This window comes from Falco cherrug, chromosome 5 (genome assembly GCF_023634085.1).
Source record: "Falco cherrug isolate bFalChe1 chromosome 5, bFalChe1.pri, whole genome shotgun sequence".
In the NCBI taxonomy this organism is placed as follows: Eukaryota; Metazoa; Chordata; class Aves; order Falconiformes; family Falconidae; genus Falco; species Falco cherrug.
Window position 1 is genome coordinate 69,368,387 of NC_073701.1, and position 23,571 is coordinate 69,391,957.

At 45.2% G+C, this 23,571-nt stretch overlaps 1 protein-coding gene across 2 annotated transcripts in view; it reads right to left on the minus strand.

Annotated features, from left to right (window-relative positions):
• FRMD4A (FERM domain containing 4A) overlaps window positions 1–23,571 on the minus strand; it is a 386,250-nt gene that overhangs the window by 293,879 nt on the left and 68,800 nt on the right. The window lies entirely within an intron of this gene.

The following is a 23,571-nucleotide window of genomic DNA, read 5'->3' on the forward strand; positions in this document are numbered from 1 at the left end:
AGTGAAACAAAAGGAATATAGTCCTGCAAAGTTGGTCAGCAAAAGATACTCACCTAATGCTTTTCTGTTAGCATTTTAATTCAGGTCAGAGCATGCCTTTGTGGAAAATGCCCTAACTGCTCCCACTTCCGCATCGCGGAATGATGCTGGGACTGAATCTCTTTTGGAGAAAAATCCAACTGGAAAATGAGCTTCGGACCTGCAAACACACCAGTGTTTGGTCCACAGGGCCAGACCAGACCAGTCCAAAGTAAAACCCAATTTGATGGGAAACACCACCAAATGAGCACCTGCTGCCCACTGCTGCTCCAAAGGTCAGCCCCCTCCAGGGCCACCCTGCTTCCTAATGCAGACACAAATAAGGCTCCCCTTCCCCAGCCCAGGGGATAACCTTCCACATGCCAATACCTCATTTATTTCCAAAAATGAAATTAAAAACCCTGCTACACCACCAGAACTTAATTTTCAGTGTTAGAAAATCACTGTCAAGCTGGCTGGAGCTTACCACAGGTGGAAATTTTTATGCCCTTCAACATCAGCTCTTCTCTGAGGCCCCAAAGCTACAAGCTCAGGGACAGTCACCCATCTGATTAAGGCACTGATCTGGGTTCCACTTAAACTCCTGACATTGCCACGTTTCCTGGATGACCACAGGAATTTGCCTCATTTAGCTTTTTCCATCTAATACTCTGTCTTCTGGTCTGAGCCAGCCACCGAGGCTCCTCCAAGGCCAACAAGAGATACAGGCTCCTTCCTGAAGTTATTTGTCCTGTGTCCAAAGCCAAGCAGAACCTTGTCCTAGGGTCCTCTGTGGCTCCTCATCCCTCCATAAACCTCTCCTCTTGCTGCGGGTTCATGCTTTGGCTGCTCAAGCCAGAGACCATCTCTGCCCACATGCCTCCTTCCTGCTCAACGCAGGCTCCTGGGAGCTACACTGAGGTGGAGGATGCAGGGGAATATCTTCATGGTGGTATATGAGCACACAGAGCACAAACCCTGGGATGAAGCCAGAGGTGTCAGACATGACCCCTGCCCTGGCAAGCCCCAGCAGAAGTGCACCCAGGCAGTGACACAGATGAGGGTGTTTCACCCCACACATCCCTTTTCCTCTCTCTCTCCCCCAGTCCTTTCGACCCTGTAGATCTTGAAGGTTTAGGGAATTTTTCTTATTATTCTTTATGAGGCAAAAACAGGGAGGAGAGGTGCCCCCTACAGTGTTTAATATTAATTTCAAAGATAATTAACTGTTCTCAGCCAAACTCAGCTCCTTATTAAATGTGACTGAGTCTGATCATATCATACTGAAGGCAGAGATAAGTTTTGCAGAGCTAAAGAGACACTGTACGACACTGGCAGGCTCATCTATTTTTTGCTGGATGTATATAAATATGTTTTGCTATTGGACTTTAATAACACTTTGAATAAATGGCAGCAGGAATTGCAGGCTCCAGTAAAACACAACCATGTGATTTTTCTGCTGTACAATGTTGTGTCAGACTCTGATGTGAAGCTTACAAGTCTGTGCATCTGTGAAATATCATCTCCAAATCATCAGGGGAATTTGACTCTCCAAAGTCTCAAGAAGAACCTAAAGAGAGAAGAGCATTTGGGAATTTTTGAGATCTCAGCCCACATGGTCAAACTCTAATGCCATACAATAATGTGGATTGTATACACATGGTAGCGTACGAACACCCAGTTCTCCTTCAGAGCTCAGGTCTGCTTTGAACTAGGCTAAACTGCAGTGCCTCATGAGGTTTCCTGTGTTATCTTTGTTTACAAGCAAAAAAAAAAGGTAGTTTTCCTAAAGGCCAAGGCAGTAATTCAGTCTGGGACCAGAAAAGCAAGCCGAGGCCTTTCTGGTTCAGAAGCACTCAAAGCCTTTCTGATCTGAATGGATTGGGGAATTGTGCTGATACTGCGTGAGTCAGAGCAGAGCCCAGCTCAGCAGGATGAGCAGGAACAGGAAAGAGGACAGTGCTGTTTGAGCAGCACCCATGGCCATGGCTGTGAGTTGGCTGTGAGCCTGCCCATCCGGGCTGTGACCCACAGCTGCATCCCGGAGGATGCTCTATGCTCTGGGCCCCTGGGCAGGTTATGAGCCCCTGCGTGGCATTAGTGTGGGCCACAGTTGAAGCAGTTGAAGTGGTGTGTGCCAGCAAGGTCTGTCCACATCCACCTTCACCAGTGGGGCCAGGAAACCCAGCTGGCTCTGCCTGGGCCAATTCCAGCATGGCTTCCTGGAAGGTGATGAGGATGGCAGTTTCCAGCAAATGTAAGAGCTGGAGTGGCAGTGGATGGATGGGATTCATGCATCATATGTCACCCTCCTCTTGATCTCCAGGCACCAGGTAGGATGTAAGCTCTGCTAGTATCTGCTTAGACACTCTGCTTTAGTGTACGCAGCTGACAACCTGTCCTTTGAGTGCTACAGGAGCAGGACAACCACCCTCTGCATGCATCCAACCTGTTTGCAAACCCTTTTCACATTCAGAGCAATAAATAACTTTACAACTGTGGGAGCCAGAGAAGCTTATCCTCTAAAATGAAATTTTAAGTTGCTGTAGCCAGGAAAGCTGTGCAGTGATAGCATGTGCCATGGTCTGACGCTTCCTTCCTCCCCTGGGCTGCAGCGCGTGGCAATGCTTAAATTACCGCAGACTTGTTTGACAGCCTCCACTCCCGCAATTTTCAGATCAAAGGTACTACTGAGGCAAAAGAAGCATGTGAACACTTGCTTTATCATTCTCTTTCTGGGGAGGGGAGCAGCATTTGACTCAGAGCCTGGCCAGTTACACCCAGCATATCTCAGCTTCTCCATCTGCAGAAGAGGGGACCCACTTCTCTGGTTCACACACATGTTGCAGAGGTTCATCCTGCCCTGGATTGAAACTACCTCATCCTAGAAGTGTTGAAGCTGGGAATATAATTACTCTTGAGTCCTTAACTAATCATGGGAGTGAGATAGATACCTTGAAATCCCCTTATATTGTCATAATCTAAACATCTGCTCTAATCTAGACAGCAGACCAAGGCAGATGTCTACCTGGAGCCAGGTAGGTCCTACTTGGATTCAACCTTGGAGCTGAATCTCTTTCTAGGCTCTGCTGACTGCATTGACAAACCTCCATGAAACAGAAAGAAAGCAAGGATACCTGCTGACATTTAGCCAAGTAGACATAAATGGCTGAATTCAGCTGTCTGACTCTGAATCTTGCCCCAGGTACCTAGTAGTGATGAAAATGACCAAAAGAAGCACCTGATATTCACTGTTAGGCTATTGGCTGAGGGTCCAAGAAACAGCCACTCCGTGGTATATATTTGAACCTGCAGCTTTCCTCTTTGTTCACCTGCTGTGGATGTCTCCAAGCCAGGATAAAACTTCTGTAAACTGAAACCCTTCCTAACCTTTCCAGTGGGGACCCCAACACAGAGTCGATCTGTGCTGCCTGTACTAGTCCTGTAAAGTGAAAGCAGTTTGGATTTAGACACCGTCTCCATTGCAAAGAGCTGCCATCACCTCCTGCCTGCCACCCCCCAGGCCTGCTGGTGGCCAGGACAATAGGCACTGCTGCAGCCCTATACATGCGCTGCTGGCCAACTTCGTAACTGGTCATTTCATCCAGCAAACAAAAGGTAGCATCGTGGTGTTGCCATGGTGACATCCCGCCATTCGAATGGGTATGGCATCATATAAAGGAGGGGAAAACATCCCAGTCACATACCGGGGCTGCGCTGTAATGTGTCTTATATTTAGAACAGACGGCGCGGGAAATACTAATGAATATTTAACACTTGGAGCGCCTTTCATGCTCGCATTTTTTATTTTTGTTGCATGCCTTCCATAAGCACAACACTTGCCTCCAAATGGTATGAATATTACTGCTACTGTGCTTCTCTCGTTACTGCTTCACCAGGTTTCCCCTGCTTTTCATTTCTTTTCTGTGAATAGAAGTCAAAACCAGCACACAGCCCTCACAAAAGTAACATTTGCAAATCAAGACTTCTGCCTGCAGCAGGTCATGGGGTTGAGGAGGGTACTGGGATATTTGCAGGATCCAGTTTCCCTGCCTGATTCTGCCGTGTTTAGGTTGTGACTTTTACTAGAAGTCTACAGACACGACAACAAAGGAGAATTCTTCATGGGTCATCTAAAAATGGGTAAAATTTGCTTATGCCTTACAAGAATCAGCCCCTATCAGGTTCTTTCTTTCTTTCTTTTTTTTTTTTTTTTTTGATTAAAAATAGCTGCTTTCAAAAATTACTTCTCTGCATTGTGGAAAAAGATAAAATAAAACTGTGTGAGTCTCACAAAGTTCAAGAAGGCCAAGTGCAAGGTCCTGCATGTGGGTCGGGGCAATCCCAACAAACACAGGCTGGGCAAAGAATGTGTTGACAGCAGCCCTGAGGAGAAGGACTTGTGGGTGTTGGCAACATGGCCCAGCAATGTGTGTTTGCAGCCCAGAAAGCCAACTGTGCCCTGGGCTGCATCACCAGCAGCGTGGGCAGCAGGGCGAGGGAGGGGATTCTGCCCTCTGCTCAGTTCTTGTGAGACCCCCCTGCAGCGCTGCGTCCAGCTCTGGGGTCCCCAACGTCAAAAGGACACGGACCTGTTGGGGTGAGCCCAGAGGAGGCCGTGGAGATGCTCAGAGGGCTGGAGCCCCTCTGCCGTGAGGCCAGGCTGGGAGAGCTGGGGTGGTTCAGCCTGGAGCAGAGAAGGCTCCGGGGAGACCTTGGAGCAACTCCCAGTACCTAAAGGGGCCGGCAAGAAAGCTGGGGAGGGACGTTTTACAGGGGCCTGCAGCGACAGGACAAGGGGGAATGGCTTTAACCTGAAAGAGGGGAGATTTAGATTGGATACTGGGAAGAAATTCTTTACTGTGAGGGTGGTGAGACACTGGCAGAGGCTGCCCAGAGCAGCTGTGGGTGCCCCATCCCTGGGGGTGCTCAAGGCCAGGTTGGATGGGGCTGGGAGCAACCTGGGCTGGTGGGAGGTGTCCCTACCCGTGGCAGGGGGGTGGAACTACATGGTCTTTAAGATCCTTTCCAACCCAAACCATTCTATGATTCTATGATAACTTTTTTCATTCATTCAGGAAAAACACAACCTGAAAATGTCCTGAAATTCCTTTCTTCTCTCTTTTTTCCCTAAAGAAAGAATGGTGAAAAAAGGGAGTAAAATCATCCAGAAACCCAAATTATGAATATTTTTATGTGCCTTTTTTATACGATGCACTTTAGCAAAAGGCCAAGGTGCTGGGCATGGCAGTTAAGTCCCACTCACCACTGCCAGGGCTGTGCAGGCAGACTGAGCCCTTCCTGGTGATAAGCAAGCTGATTTTTTTTGAGGATGGCAAAGGGAAACAAGACCTGCACTGGCTGTGGCAGCAAGGGGCATGGGTGCCCACCTGTGTGGGTGCAGCTCATAGTGCTGCCTGGCTGGGGACTCCTTTCTCCAAGAGGTGTCAGTAGGATGTGGCAAAGCACAGATTTCAGGTTGTGCTGATGGCTGAGGGCATCCTTTCTGGGATGGCACCACCTCTCCAGTCCCCTTTGCAGCTATAGATCAAGTTATAAACAGGGTTAAAAAAATGGGATATTTCAGATCTTGTTCTGAAGTAATCTCCTGGCATATATAAAGCTTTGTTCTCAGAAAAGCCAGATTCTCATCCATGATTTTTAGAGTGAAATGTGCTCTTTTTACTAACTCATGACAAGGCACACGGGTCTTTTTTGAGCCTAGGAGCCTTGCAAAAGATGCTGGGTTTCTGAAAGCTTATCTGTGTCTTTCCTGCTTGGTACCACTCCAAGACACCAAGGATACAGGCGCAATTCAGCTGGCAGCTTTGTCGGTGATGCAAAGGGAGGAACAGTGCTGTACTGGGTGTGTTGCTTTGGCAGCAATGAGAAACTGGAGCTGTGTTTATTTGTTGCTGGTTGTAGGGTGTATTTTCAAAATGGATAAAGGTTTTCCTCTCCAAGATTGCTGGTGCTGTCCTTTGAGATTTGCCCTGTGGCTTCAGAGAGAGAGAGGGACTTGTTTGCCTCTGGGGAAGTAAACAAGGGGCAGACGCATGCTTTTTGCAAGCTGTTCCACTGATGCAGCGTTTGCATGAGTAAATGTTGTCAAAATCATTTGCCAACTTACCCTTATATAGCACCAATTCTAGTGAGGGGGCCGGAAACACCAGTTACTTTTCAGGAGATCATCTTTAAGGCTCTAATGACCTGCTTTTTCCAGAACAGTTATGCTTTTTTCCACAAAAGTAAAGCAGTATGATGAATATTAAAGTCTCAAGGTATTAATAAGATTGATTTAGCTGCCTTCTAGACTTGGAAGGCAAACATAAAAAAGTCATATTTGAAGATCATCGGTCTCTGTACAAGGCTGAGAGAGAGACTGACTTACAACAAACCAGTTTAGTGTCCTGCCCCACTTGGCACGGCCATCAGGGTCTGTCCATCCTCCTCCAACAACAGAACGGCATTTATCTCTGACACATCAATGATCTCAGCCATTATTATCATGATTCCTGCTAAGTCAGTGTGGTAGTTAAGGAAGGAAAATCTGCCTCTCAACCATGCAAATAAACCACCCCAGCAGAGATGGGGACCGCTGTGTTTGAAGAAGGGGTCATTCAGCTCAGTGGGGTCCCCAGAACCAGGCTCTGGCTTGGTGTCCTGGGCAAGGCTCTGACCACCTTGTTTCTCCTCACCTCCATCCTGGCTCACCAGGAGGATATATAGATGTTTTGAGGATCTATAGATGAAAAATGGGAGCTGTAGAGATGAGGCTTCCAGGCTCAAAATGATAACTGTTGCCCAGGGTCTCTGCCCCAGCAGAGAAAATGACCTCTGGCTGTCCCTGGCTCCCAGTGGGTGCGACCATGGGGCTGAGCATCCTGCTCTGTCTTCTGGCAAAATATGTGCTGGAAATACAATGGGGCTTCCTTCTCCAAACACTAACTGGGGCTCTATCTTCCTTTCACTGCTAGGTATTTTTGCTGTTCTGGATGTTAACAGTCAAAACACATACAAAACCTTTTACTAGAGCATTAGGTCTATGTATGCATTTTCAACAGTCAGATACATGATTTATTCATCCCCTTCAGTAACCATTCAAACAGGGCACGATGTTCACTACAGTGTAGAAAGCAGCAAACACTGAGTGTGTTTGGTTTGCAAGAACAAATCAACAGAACAGAATAACAGAAGCTGCTTTTCCAATGTAAAGGGCTCCACTGCCATCCCTGTTAATATCTCTGTCAAATTAAACACTGTTTCCCAAAGCTACAACTCTGCTAAAACACTGCAATTATGCTCTCAGTTAGAAACCTGATTATAGCCACTTTATGTCTGTAAAAACACAACCTCTGATGCAAGGTGACTCCCAGATACTCTGCAAATGCTCGTAAATGCACTTGATGCTCTATAGACACATTCTTATGTGTCTTGAGAGAGGATGCCCAGCTCTCACATGGCAGACAAGGCAGTAAGTGAGAAATAGTCATTTCTCTGAATTGTAGTGTCATTACAACTGTGCAAATACTGGGCTGTAGTCATTTTGGCCTGGGGAAGAAGAGACGGGGATGGAATGAACAGAAGTGCTTGTCTGGGATATAGCAGAAATAGAAGACAGGGATGGGGCTGGGGGGAAAGGTGTTGGCAAAGTAAATAATGATATTAATAATAATATTAATAATAATATTAACAACAACAACAGCAACAATAATAATAATAATCATCATCATCATCATCTGGGGTTGCCCAAAAGCAGTCCTGTGAAATACTATTTCATGCTGAAATTCTTTAATCTTCTTTTAAAGGTTGGGTTAGTTTTGAAGCAAATCAGAACCCCAAATGAGAAGATCAACCAGAGACCATCTCTTCTCCAAAATGTCTGTGCAGTTTTTTCCCCTCTGAGGGTGAAGGCTGGGGGAAAATTCTGCAGCTTCCCAGATCTCAGAAGATAATTCTGCATGAAAAAAGCCTGTAGGCAGGGGGTTCACCTGGATGACAGTCCAAGGTAGCTCCTGCACGCCCCTTATTTGATGGAGACAGGTTGTCTCACAGAATGTGATGAGATGCCTGAAAACAAGACCCAGGGAAACAAGCAATACCTTTTTTTCTCCATGATGATCCTACATTTTTTCATTTCACATATTTTTTGTCCTGGTTTGTTCACCCTCTAATGAATTCCACTCCCTAGCACCCATGAAATGTTTGTAAATTCAGAGTTGTTGCTATCTCTGTTAGATTTACCTACTGGTGTAGGGGACAGACACCTCTCCCCTTTCAGCTCAACTGGGGACCCTGTTGCTCTCCCAATAAAAGCTGTATTCATCTGATGACAGCAACATGTTTCTGCCTTACCCTGTAATGGATATTTCTAGCTATGCATATGTGCCTGTTTCAGCAGCTGCCTCTGAGCCCCTACTTGGGTGGTTGTTGTCTGTGAGCTCCAAGCCTCCCTGGTGATGCCCTTTGGTCAGCCAGATACTGGCCACCACATGTCCCAGCTGTGACGGTCTCTGAGCAAGGTTTCATTGGTGCTGGAAAACAAATGAGAGCTAAAGCCACTCAGAGGTCGGAGATCTCATTTTGCTTTCTTGCTCTTCTACTTTTCTGAGCTCATTCAGCTCATTTAAACTCTTGGTCCTCTCAAACCCTTTCACCACCTGGATTCAGCTCTTTGGGGCCGGGGCTTTCACTGTCTGCGGAGGTGCTAGCCCCTTTCAGGTGCTCTTCTAACTGCACGAACTGCAGTCATATAGATATTCTAAGAATATTTCTGTTCCTAGGTCTCCCCGCTGCCTCATTTCTCCATCTTTACTGGGCTAATGGGACATTTATCCATCTCCCAAAATGTCAATAAAGATGTAAAATAATGATGCCAGTACGGCATCCCCAGCAAGGCACAGGAGAGCTTCTACATATAATGAATACATATCAGCCTGTTTTCAGCCTAAGCAACAATCCCCACTTGCATCAAAGCCTTATCTGAATTAATATTTGATGCTGGAATTCATGCCACTATTAGATGCTGGTAAAATTCAGGGACCTCAGCCTTTCTTAATCTGGAAACAACAACACAACTCACTGAGCCAGGTCAGCCTTCAGAGGTGCAATTCACCTCAGCTAACTTCAAATGTCCATGGTGCGGCTGGCTCCAGCTCAGATGGTTCATTACAATTTCTTTATACTAAGTGGAGTGAATTGGCACTCCGAAGGCCCAATTCCCTTGACCGGTGCTAGGATAAAGTAACATGTTCCTAGCTGCCTAACAGAAATACATTTATTGTGTTTCCTGTGCCACACACCTGGCAGAAATAAGGATGACAACACTTCATTAAGGTGTCTGATTGTTGTCCTCACATCGTGATTACCCATTTGAGTTATTTTCAATGCAGTAAGAAAGGCAGTCACTGTGCTGGTAGAGCCAAACTTTTTAAAATATTGGTAGATGATCTTCAATATGGGGCAAAGGCCAGGAATTGTGGTTTGAGGAGACGGGTGCAAATTGTACCAGCTGCCTGAAATCTGCCTGTTGTGCGTATTTGCAAAGGTAATGGTCAGTAGTCAACAAGTTAATGAGCTAATTCACTTTATACCAAAATCTCAACATCACCTGGATGTAATGACTGCTGGACACCCCATTTTTCTAAGTCTTTCCTCACAGGCTTTTTGTCTGCTACTACGTTTGTGACATCATCACCACTGCTTAACTATCCTTCCCTCTTTACCTTACTTTGCCTATTAAAAACAATTTAAAAGCAAGCATTATTCTTCAAACACACAATGGAAGGTCTAGGGAAGGATTCAGTTTTGTTAAAAAAGGAAATCTGTAGCATGGGATTTGTCTCATATTGATTTAAGGGAGGCTGATGCTTGTCTTCTATGCCCTTACAGAGGTTATGCAGACGGAACCCCAAGCACGTATCATGTGCCTCCCTCTATCCAGTAACAGGTAAAAGTCTCCCATAGCTTCCAGGGGATGAAGTTTAGCCTTAGAACTGGAAGACTGAGCTTTGCTACCCCCCGAAGAGCTGTAGCCAGGGCTGTTACAAACATTGACCTTCAAAGCATCAGTGTGATCAATACAGCCAGTGCTGTGGTGTGGTTATTGATGCTGGGGTGACTGAAAATAAAAGCCAACCGCATGATGGTGGCTGTGGCATTTCTCCATGAGCACTGGCCTGACTTGTGCCTCAGGGCTCACACGTGTGGGACAAGAGCAGCTCCACGCTTCATGCCCTGGCCAGACCCAGCACATCCTTGCTGAACATCTCAGGGAATGCTGCAGTCTACTGGGTGCAGCACATGATGGCCCTTACCCATGTGGAGTGTGGCAACTTGTGTGTGTCCAAGGGAAAAGGGAGCCCACCTTGGCTGTGCAGAGCTGGGACCCAGGTCTGCTCTGTCCTCTGCCTTGTAATCCCCTGAGGGTTTTAGGGCAAGTTTCGTCACAAACCCTACGCACTCGACTTTATCACTCGGAAAGTGGAGATAATCTATGCCTCAGAGGAACCTTGCATGGATAAGTCAATTAACCATGAAATCACAGATGGAAGATGTAAAAGAAATGCAAAGGATTAGTTCTGCAGAGCAATCCTGCCAGGCACAAGTACATTTTTAGATCCTTCCCTGCCCACCTCCCCCCCCCCCAACTGAAAGTCACTAGCAAGTTGCTCCTTATAGTCCTGCTTAACCTGTTAATGGGGCAGCTACATCTGTAGCTGACTGTGGAAAGGTGGGAGAGAGGCCACCTGGGCTCAGCACCCTTACTTGGGTAGTCCAGCCTGTCCTGGCACCAGGTCACCAGTAAGCTGTGGAGCCCACTGCTCTATTGCCTTTGCCTGGTAAATACTGGGTGTCCAAGAGCACAGCAACCTTTCCTTGTCTCTGTCATAGAGATGGACCTAAACCAGGCAGAAAGCCATATCGAGGTGCAGAAATCTCGCTGCTGGTGTTCACAGGTGGGATGACCTGAAGGGGACCCCACATTCTGGAGTTTGTGTAAGTCCCTGGCTCTCCTGGGGCCTCAGGGTGCAATCAGCTAAAGGCAGGGTCTTCTTAAGAAGACAGATGCTGCTCCTGGGTTAAGTCACCTGAGCACGTGAATTACAGGAACTAGTGTCAGCAATAAGTTCTTAGTAGTAATGAAACAGCAATAGCAATGGGTCTAGTTTCAGGAGAAGCTACTGGACCACATCACCAAAATTTTCTTCAGATGCTTGCTTACTCCAATCTCTTTTGCATGTCAGTGGTCTCCAGCAAGGCCAGTGCCAATACTGTAGCATTGACTCCCACCCGCTGCTGTCTCATTGCTATTATTAATTGCATAGATCTGCCTTTGGAAAGCCAGAACCAGAGGCACATTTCTTTCCTTGCCTCCCTCTTCCCTACAATGAATCTCTCTACTTTTCCCCTTGGAGCTACTCTTCCTCCAGCCAGGATCCTTTGAAGTAACCTTGCTGGTGTGCTCCTCAGAGGGTCTCCAGGACCTTGCTGTGGCCGGGCTTGGGAACACCCCCTTGAGGGTATGCAGCATGGCTTTCGTTCTCATCTTCAGGGTGTGTTTGTGTGCCAAGCTGACCACTGCTGCATTGACATAGTTTCTCCTCGAGGTGCTTTTATCCCTGCAGGGCCTCATATAAGTAATCTGAAAATCTATTAAAGGATTTATTTTTAATTCTAATGCCATTTAAGAGCCTCTTTAACATCTGGGATTTTGAAAAAACTGTACAGGTTGTATAGATTTACTCTAAATCAGTGTCCCATAGATAATTAAGTGGTCCTTGTTTTAAAAGGTCACTTAGAAACATCATTGGATTTATTACCCACTAGTGATAACCACCTGGGAGGGAAAATTATCTCACCCAAGGAAAACTCATCTCGTAGTACTGCAGCCTGTAAGCACCAGTGTCAGACATGCAGACTATGTTTCATGTGATGATTTATGTAACAGCAGTAAGTGAAGGGGCTCCTGTCCTTCCTCAGGCTCCCCAAACCCAGAGCTATTCCCCAGTTCCCAGAGCTGGTGTGCCTATTTATCTGGGAGATATTGGATTAGAAAAATAATCTCAGCTAAAAGGAAAACAAAAAACATGCAAGGAAAAAAAATGAAATAAATGAGGTTTATATTATCTTCCCTGTGAAGAGCAGTAAGTTACAGCAGAAGGAGCAAACAGCCGTGAGAAGGGGAAGGCTTTCATCTCCTTCTAGAGAAAGTCTAACACAGGACTCCTGTTTCTGCTTGTCATTTTTCAGATGATTGGTGAGAAGTAGCTTACTGTGTGTTGTTGGGTGGGTGGGTGGGTGGTTTTTTTAAATCACTTTTTCTTATATAGGCAAAGTCCTGAGGCACACTTTCACTAGCAAAATAATGCTTTTGCTGGTAATCTGTTTTGTTAGAAAACTTCACCAAACTACATCAAAGGCCTCTTTTGCCCTGGGCTGCCCAACCCAGAAGGGTTGGGCTGTAGATCAAACCTTTACCAATAAGCCTTTAATAATGCAGAACAGGTTATTGTGCATATCAGCTGCTTTCCTGAGTTTCACGTAGAAAAGAAAAATCTTTTACTGTCCTTATTGTAGCCTCAGGTACCTAAAAATTTCAGTGTCACTACATCTTCTAAAATACAGGGGTCAAATACTCAGTTGGCTAGATGTTGAAAGAGTCCACAGCAATTCTGTACTCTGTGCATATCTCATAAACATGGGTGCAATAGGAAAATACTCCAAAGGGAACAGTCTGCAGGCTGGCTTTGTACCTACTTGTCTGCCTTACTTGGCTGGCAACATTCCAGCTAATGTAAATAACCCCCTCTTATCCAAATGACATTATCTTAGACCTGGTGATGACATTTCCAGTGCAAACACATGCTCTTTCTGCATAAATGTCATAATTTCCCTGTCAAAGACATTTTGTAACAAAGACGGGAGAGTGACTGCGGTCCAGAAAAGAGATCATTCTCTTGTTTTCCTGACAGAACAACGCTTGGTTTATGGAAGCTGTGCCTGGGATCTGCTGGATTTAGAGCAGTGGGCCAGGGACCTTCTGGCCCCCAGGTTAGCACTCCAGTAGCAGGGCTGGCTGAGCTGGGTGTGTGATGACATCTCACTCACCCTGGTTTAAGTGCAGCTTGTTAACTTAAACCATTGACAGCACTGCAGCCCAGGCAACTTTGGAAAAGGGAACTTGGCTTGCATGCTGTAACTACTGGTAGGAAATGCAAATGTGGGTACTTTTGCAAATCTAATCCTCCCTCCTGAACACATTGCTTCCTGCTTCTTGGCATATCCCTGTCCCCTGGCTGCAAACAGAAAAATGTCTGGACCAAGGCTATGGATGGCCATTGCTTCACCATATCTCATGATTTGCTGCTCCTGGCCCTCTCTGGGCAATGAAATTGTTGGTCCTGCCTCCACGGGGGCCAGGTTGTAAAGTGCTTCCCTGAGTTGAAAGAGAGTAACTTGAGCAGAAATCTGTATCTCCCATCACAGATCTTCAGCCTCCAGGATAGCTGTGAGGCTCACATTAATTTTCAAGCATTTCCAGCTTGGTTTGCTAAGTACTTGCTTGTAACATTGCACACTGTTTAGTTGCAGAGTCTCCCATTGAGGCATCCCATCCACCCAAGTCATTTTGCTCCCCCCTTCCGTCCTGTTCTGCTGGTACTTCAGTCATACCAATAGGTTCTCTCTAAAATCATGGCCCCCTCGTGCCATGGGAGGGTTTCTTTGGACAAAATGGCTTATCAGGACAGGAAAAAATGTGGATGATGAACAGTCTAGTCTTTCAAAAGACATTTACCAGAAGTCAAATGATCAGATACATACATTAATCCCACTTGTGTGTCACTATCACTTGAAAAGCACCTATGGCCCAACTCTGCGTATTTCATCTCTTTTCAGTTCCCTTGTCCCCTGTGGATAAATAAGGTTTAGCTGCGATTATGTGTTAGAGCAAACTGGGAGGAAAAAAAAAAAACAACCACCAACCAAGCCCGTCTTTCTAAGGAAATACATCGTTAGTGTGTGATCATGGCAGGGCTTTTATTATTTAAAAGCAACATCTTTCTGTCTACATTTTTGTGACAATCACATTTTTAAACACCACATTAAAACCTGCATATTTTTCTACATACGGGTATTGTTGAAACTGTCACACCTAATAAAGGCACGAAAAGATAGATGAGAGCGCTGTGCTCATTTCTGAGCAGCTGGGAACGGCGCTGAGAAAAGCACAGCAATTGAGATTAAGAGAGAGCCTTCACAGCGCAAGATAACCCAGCTGCTTGGAAAATCAAATCTATTGAACATACAGATTTCATGCAACAAAACAATGCCTTGCTGCTAGAGGAAAACAACAATGCTCATGCAGAGTTGTATAGTCTTCGATTCAATTTGGAGATTAATGGGCAGTCCTATACTTTTCCTCTCTCGAAAAAGTCAGAGGTAGCTTTCTAATTGTGACTATTGCCTCTTTTTGCTAGCTCTGAAAGATCAGCTCAGAGATTTTAGTTTGGTAATAACATACCCCACAATTTACTGGAAAGGGCATTTGCATGAGAAGTTGGGATGTGCAGGTTCCTTCCCAGTGTCTCAGGCTTGCTTTAGATACCTCCTTCAGCTCTCCTTCTCCTCAGCCTTCCAGTGCTGAAGAGACATCAGCGCCTTTGTGAAATGTTTTGACATCTCTAGAAGAAAAGTGGTATATACCACTACACCATCATTTCTGTACTCCTAGCTAATTCATGCTAAGAAGTCAGGAATAATAGGATCTGCAAGGCAGATCAGAAAATGTTTTTCCCCCTGATGTCAGCTGTGTACATCATAAGATACCACAGTTTCCTCTGAAAAACACTATTTGGGCCAAAATTTTTTAGCTTTTTGAGAACACTGGATATTTTCTCATGGAAAGTGATATTTGTTTGTGAACTTTACGTCTTTAATTGAAATCTGCTTTTCCACTGAGAAGTTATTTTATGCAATCATTTTTAGATTAGCTGTGGAACAACAAGCTGCTCTGTTGGGATTTTAAATTTTCATAACCATCCAGTTTTAACACTGTGCCTATGGTGAATTTTTGGTCCAGGTATAAAGCGTTGATCACTCTCACCCATCTCCATTCTCTTTTTTGCACTGTGGAAACAATGAACACAAACCCACTTTTCCAACACCAAGACACAGCCTTCCTTCCCAGACTCAAGAAATGCACCAAACTCTGCACACAGGGAATTATAAAATCTACCTTTTCCTTTACTTCAAGAGACCCCATTTTCAGTAACCTTCTAATAACCTGTGGATGTGTATGATATTAATTGAGGAAAGTAATACTTCTGGAGTTTTAGTAGGATATCAAAGAAACATAATAGTTTTAATTACTCTAAATGAAGCCTTTTATTTATGCATGAAAAGATGGCTAATACGTTCCCTCTGATAGTCTTTTGTTAGGGTTTGGCACTGTAATTACTAACTAGTCATTCCTGCTCTGTTTTTTTGTCCTGGCCACCTTTTTAATCAATTGACACAACGCTTTACCTTTCACCAAACCGCCTTTGTAAGAAACTTTGTCAAAGAGTTTTCCAAGTCCAAGGAAATAATTGTTGACCAGTTTTCCTTCACCCCATTATTGTATTGGTGCCAAACACTCCAGACAGGTTGGGGGAAGGATATCCTATTCCCCGAACAGGCTGTTTAAGTTACAGGTGGAGTCCCCTGCAAAAAGCCACTGAAGGTGACACAGTTGGGAGTCCCTCTCTGCTCCTGCTTAGACCAGCAATAATATATATTACAACTTGTAGCTCTGAAATTACCCTCTTGGGATGAATTCCCTGCACCATGAGTCCTTTCTTGAGAGGATATAATTAACAATGTTTTGATTCTCCCTCCCTTCTTCTGGACTCAGGCCTTTACATCTTTGCCTTGGTATCCTCCAGCCCTTGTGAAAACGATGTGAGTTTTGGCCTTAATAACAAGCCATGTAAAATCTACATAATTGACCCCTTTTCTGAAAATATTTCAAAGCTTTCTCTTTAATCTTTGAATATGCATGTGTGGAAGGAATGCCCTTATTTCAGCAGACCCCTGTTGCATACATACAGAAAGAACAACTAGGGAGTTGTAAGAAATAGGGGGTTTTGCCTCCCAGATGCCCTACTTTTCCTTTCCATGTGATTTATGCAAAGGAGCTCAAGCTCTTTATTTCCATGCAAGGCATCTGTGACATTACTATGCATATTATAATCCACATACCCAAGGGATATCAGGGCGACAGGGTCCCGTGTTGAGATCTATGGGCCACTGTTGATCTCTGGGGCTTGGGTGAGTGGCCTGAAGTTATTTTACATCACCACCCAAAGCAGAAACATTTCTAAGGCTGTCTGCCAGGACAGAGAGGTACCCCAAGCAAGCCTCAGAGGTGCGAGTTGGATCCTTGACCCAAAAATGCCGAAGCTGCTCATCAAGAAATGGGAAGTGTTAAGGCACCTCTCTGCCTTTGTTCAAGGCATAACCTGTCAAGGTTACCGATTTCCATTGTCCATCATTTGACTAATTTCAGTGCCACTCGCTCAGCTTCAGGGCTAATCATGTCATGACTTGTGAGCCCAACTCAAAGTCCACTGAGTCCATGGCACATCTCCATTGACCCTGAAGGGACCTCACAGCAGTGCTGCTGTGGATCTGAAACAGTGGAGGAGAGGGTGTTTGGTGTTTTGGTTTTTACTACTTACAAACATTACTGACCTCAATGTGAGCTTTTTTGCTGCAGCCAAAGGCAGGGTTACACCTGTGGGTAAGATCTTGCCGGTCTGTGTTAGCCCAGTTTTCCCTGCTCTGGTTCTTGGCTGGGTTGCTGGGAGCTGCCTGATCACAGGCAGCAGGTTTACCCCCAGGTTTTCTGGCTGTTAATATTATTTAAAGAGATTGAAAAACATTGTCTCCATGTCACTTTTCCAGGAATGGTGTCACCATGGGAATCTTGTGTAACTGACTGTGGGAACTGTTAGCATGTGCCATTGTAAATAAAAGAAAGAAGACTGGGAAATGGGAAGGAAGGGAATCTGGTGTAGAAACTCTGGGAGAGGGCATCCAGCTTGCTCTATCCAGATGACTCATGTCTAGGGATCCATCCACAGGGCATAGATCTACAGGGGGTTCTCTGCCAACCATGGATGGAAAATCACAGTCCTAACCTTTCACTGCTTTTTCTCCCAGCTTCTCCCAGCTGTGCTTCACCAAAGCCTTTCTTCTCTTTCCCTTTAATGTTTCTGTATCATTCAGATGCCAACCTCTTCTCAAGCATTGGACCGCGGTTCACTCCCCACTTGCTTACGCTGCTCGGTTCATTGTCCCCCCTCCAGCAGTTCACCTAAAACACTTCATCCGGCTACAAAGCCCTGTGGTTCTTATGCCTTTATCTGCCAACAGGACTGTGAAAAAGGATGCTGGAAACAGACTGTGCTTTCATATTTGTGTCCGAAACCTGCCTTACCCCGTTCCAGAAAAGGACTTCCACTTCTCCATCCTTTGGAGCCAGTCAGTCCTTCCACTTGTTAAGAGACAGATTCTCCAAGTCAATATTACTCACATGTTTATTCAAAATCAATACTGCTTATTACAGCTTCTGCAATTGTGTCTCACTATCGCTGTCACCTAGTTAGCTCACAACCTTCCTGGCAGACTCCCAGATTGCTGTGAAGTGTTGGAGTAGCAAGACAGAGAAAAAGAGATCATAAAGTCAGGCAGAAATAGAGACCTGCTGACGGGGGATGTCACATAAGACAGGTTGCCAAGAATTCTCTCGTCTGCTTCTCATTCCCTCCGCTCACAGACACATATGGCCAGATGAGAGACAGCCATGATCTTTGAAATCTCTGCATTGCTTTCAGTTTCTGCTTTCACTCCTCAAAAACAGAAGTGGTAACTCATACCTAGTTTGGAGGTCACAGCAAGGATCAGCCAGTGCTCAGGAAAAAACACCATCTAAGGAGTGCATAATATTTTTATACCTTGATGCTGCCCTGCCGAAGCAGATGGCAAGCTCCCATTGACTCTAATGAGGCCATAAAAAGCCCATTGTGTGCATGCAATGTGTAACAGCTCCTCTTGCATCCCGCCTGCCACGGGTGCCGCTTTCCCTTTTGTGTCTCTATGGACTATGCAATCCTCCACTGACACCCTGCGCAAACCCAGCCTCCTCCACACAGAGCTGGAGAAGAGCGGAGACCAAATCTACAGCGACGGCACAGGCTGTGCTGGCACCTCTGATATCCCCCCTGCTCTTAGCAGAGCCCAGAAGGGCAGGCACTCACATGCCACAACTTGGAGCTGACATGAATCGTTCAGGAGAGGCAACTCCAGAGCCAACTGCGAGGGGCTGCGGGAGGATCTCGGGGCACCGAATTATACCGCATTAAAATGGCAGAGGAAATTCAGTTTCAATTAGTGCAAAGAGAGTCGTGGGAGGAAAAATAAACCTAAACCTGTGTGTAAACAATGTTGCTTTTAAAGTGCTGGTGTCAGTCTCAGAAAAGGTGCTGGAGAACCTATGGATAGTTTTCTGAAAACATTGGCTCATTCCAAGTGGTCATGAGAAAGGCAAAGCAAACATTAGGAAATCTAAGGGAAGGGGTTGAGAATAAAATGTGGGCTTTGTGATACCACTGTACAAATCTCTGTGCACCCCTGTTTTAAAGGCTCTGTATTGTTCTGATGACTTCATCTTGAAAAACTAGAGAAGAGAGAGAGACAAGAGGCAGAGGTGATCAAAAGTGAGAAGGGCTTTCACAAAACAGAGGCAACTGAACAGAGAAAATTTGGGCTTGGAAAAGTGATAAAGAGCAGCTAAAGATAAAAGTATGTAAAATCACAAATAGTGCAGCAAAAAGGAATAGAAAGATAGCACTGGTTTGTTTCTCATAATACAGGAGCTGGTAGGCATGCAGCGATATCATCAAGCATTAGTTTAAAATGAACCTAAGAGAGCACTTTTCATACGCTATGTCATTAAACTGAAATCTATTGCCAAAAGATACCGTGGACCCCAAGGTGTAAGTGATTCAAAAGGAAATAGATAAAGGAAATAGATAATTCTAGAGTGGTTAAGTCCTTTCATGGCTGTTAAACACAAGGGTCTGGCTGCAACGTTTAGCTTAGGAAGAAAATGTATTCGTTGTTGGGAACCAGTGTGATATACACCCTTATTCATCTCTCTGGTCATAAGCCTTTGTCAATGGCCATGGCAGGGTGGGCTTGGTGGCTATTTGCCCCCCACTTGTGGGGTGCCTCATACACCTGCCTGCATTACAGACACTATCCCATGGAGGTAGCAAAACTGCAAAGCACGGTTCTCCATGACGGCAAAATAAAGTCTGATATGAAAAGACAGCCCCTGTGTCACCAACATAGCTGCTGTGTACCTGCATCGAGTTGAGGTCTTGGCCCATGGGTGGCCCATGAAATAAATACTTTGTGTGGAAGTTTCCAGTGAAGTCTCCTGCCCCTTGCGTCTGCACAAAGCAGGAATAAATACACTTATCCGTAACCTTTCAGACTTTGAGCATCGTTTTTCCATTGATTACGTTAAAAAACAAGGGCTATTTATACACATTACAGTCTATAACTGTCAACCTTGTGACAAATCACCCACCCAGTGCCTTGTCAATGATGTGGAAAATAGTGGCCATACAAACAGATCAAATGAAGTGGAAGTTGGATGGTACAATGGTGTCAGATTGTAGCCTTTGATCTTTAGAGGCCAGAGGTCAAATCTGTCTGCACCAAGGAGTAAAAATGACTTGAGGAGTTCACCCTGGCACATAGGGAGCCATGAAGCATCATCCCTTCTTGGCTGAGGTGCAGAGTTTGTAGAGGTGAAACTTGAGGTGCATGTGAAGTTTTGCACTGGGACTGGAGGAGCTCCAGTTAGAGACGAGTAACTTCGGTGGTGTCACCAGACTGCCTGACCAGGAAGACGGTAAGTACGATTAAGAAATTGGAATCTCTAGGACAAGTCATATACGGTTATTAAGAAATTCGTGGGGAAAAGATGCTCCTGTGTGTGGCATGTTTCAGTCGGAGGATGGTGGGCAGCAGCACCAGGAAAGCCTTTTTTGCTGTTTTTTTCATAGCAATTTGGGTTTATGCAGTGTCTGTGGTGCACCGGACAATGAGCAATCTCAGGCTAAGTCACTTCACTCCTACACCTGTGTTTTTCTGTATAATGAAACACCCTTGATTATTGGGGGAGAAACAGGTTTTTCTCAGACTAACAAAAGCACTAGCTTTTCCATCCCACCCAGGGGACCACTGCTCTTATTTATTTTTATTGACCCACTCTGCTTTTCCCATTTGATTTACAATTTGACAATTGCCACTAACTGCACATTTAACAGTTTCTCCTGGCTGCTTTCAACACATGAAAGTTAAATAAACACTAGCACAAGAAATACATTACAAGCCATTGCAATTTTAAACCCTGGCAGGTTTGCTTTGCTTCCCTCCCTGCGCCGCCGCCCCCCCCCCCCCCCCCCCCTTTTTTTTTTCTTTTCTTTTTTGTTTCTTCTTTTTTGTGAATGCAAGCTTACCAGCCCTCAGCCATAACATTTACACCTACATTACCTCTTGCATTTCATAAAAATGTATTTACTTGGATGCTGTGCAGTGCTTGATGTATGGAGAGGGGAGAAGGCAGGACAGGTATCACAGCCTGTCTCTCACCCCATGCCGCTGCTTTTGCTGCCCTGGGACAACACCGAGACTTGGTCGCATTCTGCACTGGATGAAGCATCAGGGGTGCAAAAGATCTCCATCTCCATATTTCCTGATTCTGAACCCCTTGAATGGAGCTCAGAAACCCCTTCACTCTCTTGGAGCAGCCAAAGAAAAAGAAATGTCACTTTTTGGATTCCAGCCTCCAAGGGGGTAAAGCACTTCTGCTTCTGCTTGACAGCAGACCACCTGCTCTGCTACACGCAGGGAATTATCAGCTCCACGTGATGTGCATTTACTGTCTGGGATTAATTCTCTGGCAGTCACGTGTGCTCAGACTCAGCAGTCAGGTACAGCTGCTGCCTCACCTAGGTTGTCATCGCTGCTTATCAGGTAGGAAGTTCATGGCCTTTGATGATGGCCCAGGGGCTCCCAGAAAACTGCCTTTTCAATGATGGTGAAGCTGATCTACAGTGCCAACACAGAGTGGCATTAAGCCATCTGTCTCTACAGATGCAATGGGGCAGAAAGGAGCCCCCCCAAAGCACCAAGGGACCTCGTGGTTTATTTGGGGGAGAGACCTACCTTCCTCATGGGACCCTGACCAACCTCCCAGACCCTCACCTCTGTGACCCACCACTGCAAGTGGGACAAAGGGGTAGGTCCCCAAACTTTCTCTCCCCTTTCCTCCATCCAAAAAAAAAAAGGGACAGTCATCATCTAGCTCCTAAAAAAAGCCCAAAATAATAAGCTCTGGAAAGGCTTCAGGTGTCCAAGACAGAGCTTTCCCAAGTCCAGCCTGAAGCTGTGAGTTAGGCTTGCTCTGAATAAAAATAGTCATTAAGGGAAGGATTTCTCTCATCTGAACTCAGACATGTCAAAATCAAATGCCTAATTTTAAGTTAGCCATCCCACATGATCCTTTCTTCTAGCCCCAGGTGTCCAGAGGCCACTCCTCTGATCTTAGATGCCAATTTTAGGATGAGACGAACTACCTGTTGGAGGCACCTACTACTTTTCATCAACTATAGGGAGACAGTAGGGTGAATAGCCCAGAATTAGATGTCTTATTTTTAGATGTCCTAAACTAGGTCAGAAAAATCGCCTCCTGCCCTTATGGGAGGGCTGAACTGCTGGTGCCAATGCTCAAGGGACACGTGAGCATGACCAGAGTGGGTGGAGGCAAGAGGCAACTGGGTGAAGGGAAGGACAAGAGTGTCCTGTGCTCCAAATGAGATGAACTGAATGCTCTTTGAGGAAGGATCTGGACTATATAATTAAATATACTCTATATGATATACAATCAAACGGGGTGCACTATTTCCAGGATCTATCCAATGGATGCAATCTCAAGGTGATAGCACACGAAGAGTGGATAATGAAGCAGAAGAGAAGGGGTGGTCATCTTTTACTTCTTTTCACCTGTTCTTACTAGCTTTGCACCTGTGCTGTCTACTTTGGTGTTTGTAAATAAATGGTTTTATCTACTTGCAGTTTAACAAATAGTGTGTTAAGGGCATTTTAGGGAAAATGGGTAAAGGGTTTCATTACATTAGGGTGGCATAATGATATTCGGAGTCTGGATTAAGGCATGACTAGCCTTCTTTTTAGTATATTGTGGTTTAGATATAAAATAAATGTATATATTTGAACTTCACGATCAGCACCTTGCTGACTAGCATGGAAGGAAGAGCAGTGCCTTCCAGTGAGCGCTGTCAGTCTGGCAAGCTCTCCCACATGTGGGAAGAGAGTAGGAAACAAGCCTTAGCATCCTCTGTCTCCAAAGGGCTTGGCCAGAGCCATGGAGCAAGTGGCTGTGTCATGAGCCAAAGCAAACCAGGGCTCTTGGGACTACATTCATCTACTCTTTCCCAAGCAATGGCTTCAGTGAGATTATCACAAACATGATGGATTGGATCACTTAATCGAGTTAGATGGCAGCTCAAGAGGATGGGTAAATAAGGGGAGCCATAAGTCTGATGGCCTCTACTGACCCTGAGCAGCAGCTGGTCAAGGTGGCAGCTTTCACTGCTGGTCTTGACCTGCTTCTTGGGATTGACACTGCTAACAAAATACATGCAAGTGACACAAGAGGCATGTAATTTCAGGCAAGGTGCTCGGCCATCAGAAGGCCAGAGGATGGGAAAGGTGGTGGTAGCTATTTCTTCCCTACCGAGTGCACCTTTAGGAACAAGTAAAGTGTTTCTCATTCGCAAAAACAACAACAAAGAGAAAGAAAGATAAGGCTTGACAACCCATTTAGCTAATCCAGCGCAAGACAGAGAGGGCAGTGCTTTGAATACGGGGCAAATTGGTACATAAGGCCGGAAATTGTCATTGCACCACTGGATTTTGGAGGGTAACTCAGCACAGCTGAGCTACACTAATGAAGGTGCTCTGACACCAATAGATCTACACAGCAGCCAGACCCTTGTGAGCAAAATGCAGTCATTCCTGCCTTGTATTCTTTGGTATTAATCAGCACAGTCACTTAATTAAAATTTAACACCTGAATTAGAAAGATTTTGATCATTACTGACTGCATGCAATGCTGCACTCAGCATGAACCATCAGATAAGCATTTTCATTTTATGTATGCGAATCCTGCAGCTGGAAAAGGCAGCGTTTGGGTTGCTTTTTTTTTAAAAAAAAGAAATAATTCCTCTCCTTACTCTTGGTAACACCAACAAAAAGTGTTCTGCATTTTATCTCCCTTTCTAAGAAAAAAAATCAAGCAGATACTCACACTAGATAAAAGCATGTGTGTGTTAACATAATATGTGTGGTTGTGATTCATTATGGTCTGATCAATGATTAGATGTGGCATTCGACTTTGCCCTCTTACAGACTTTT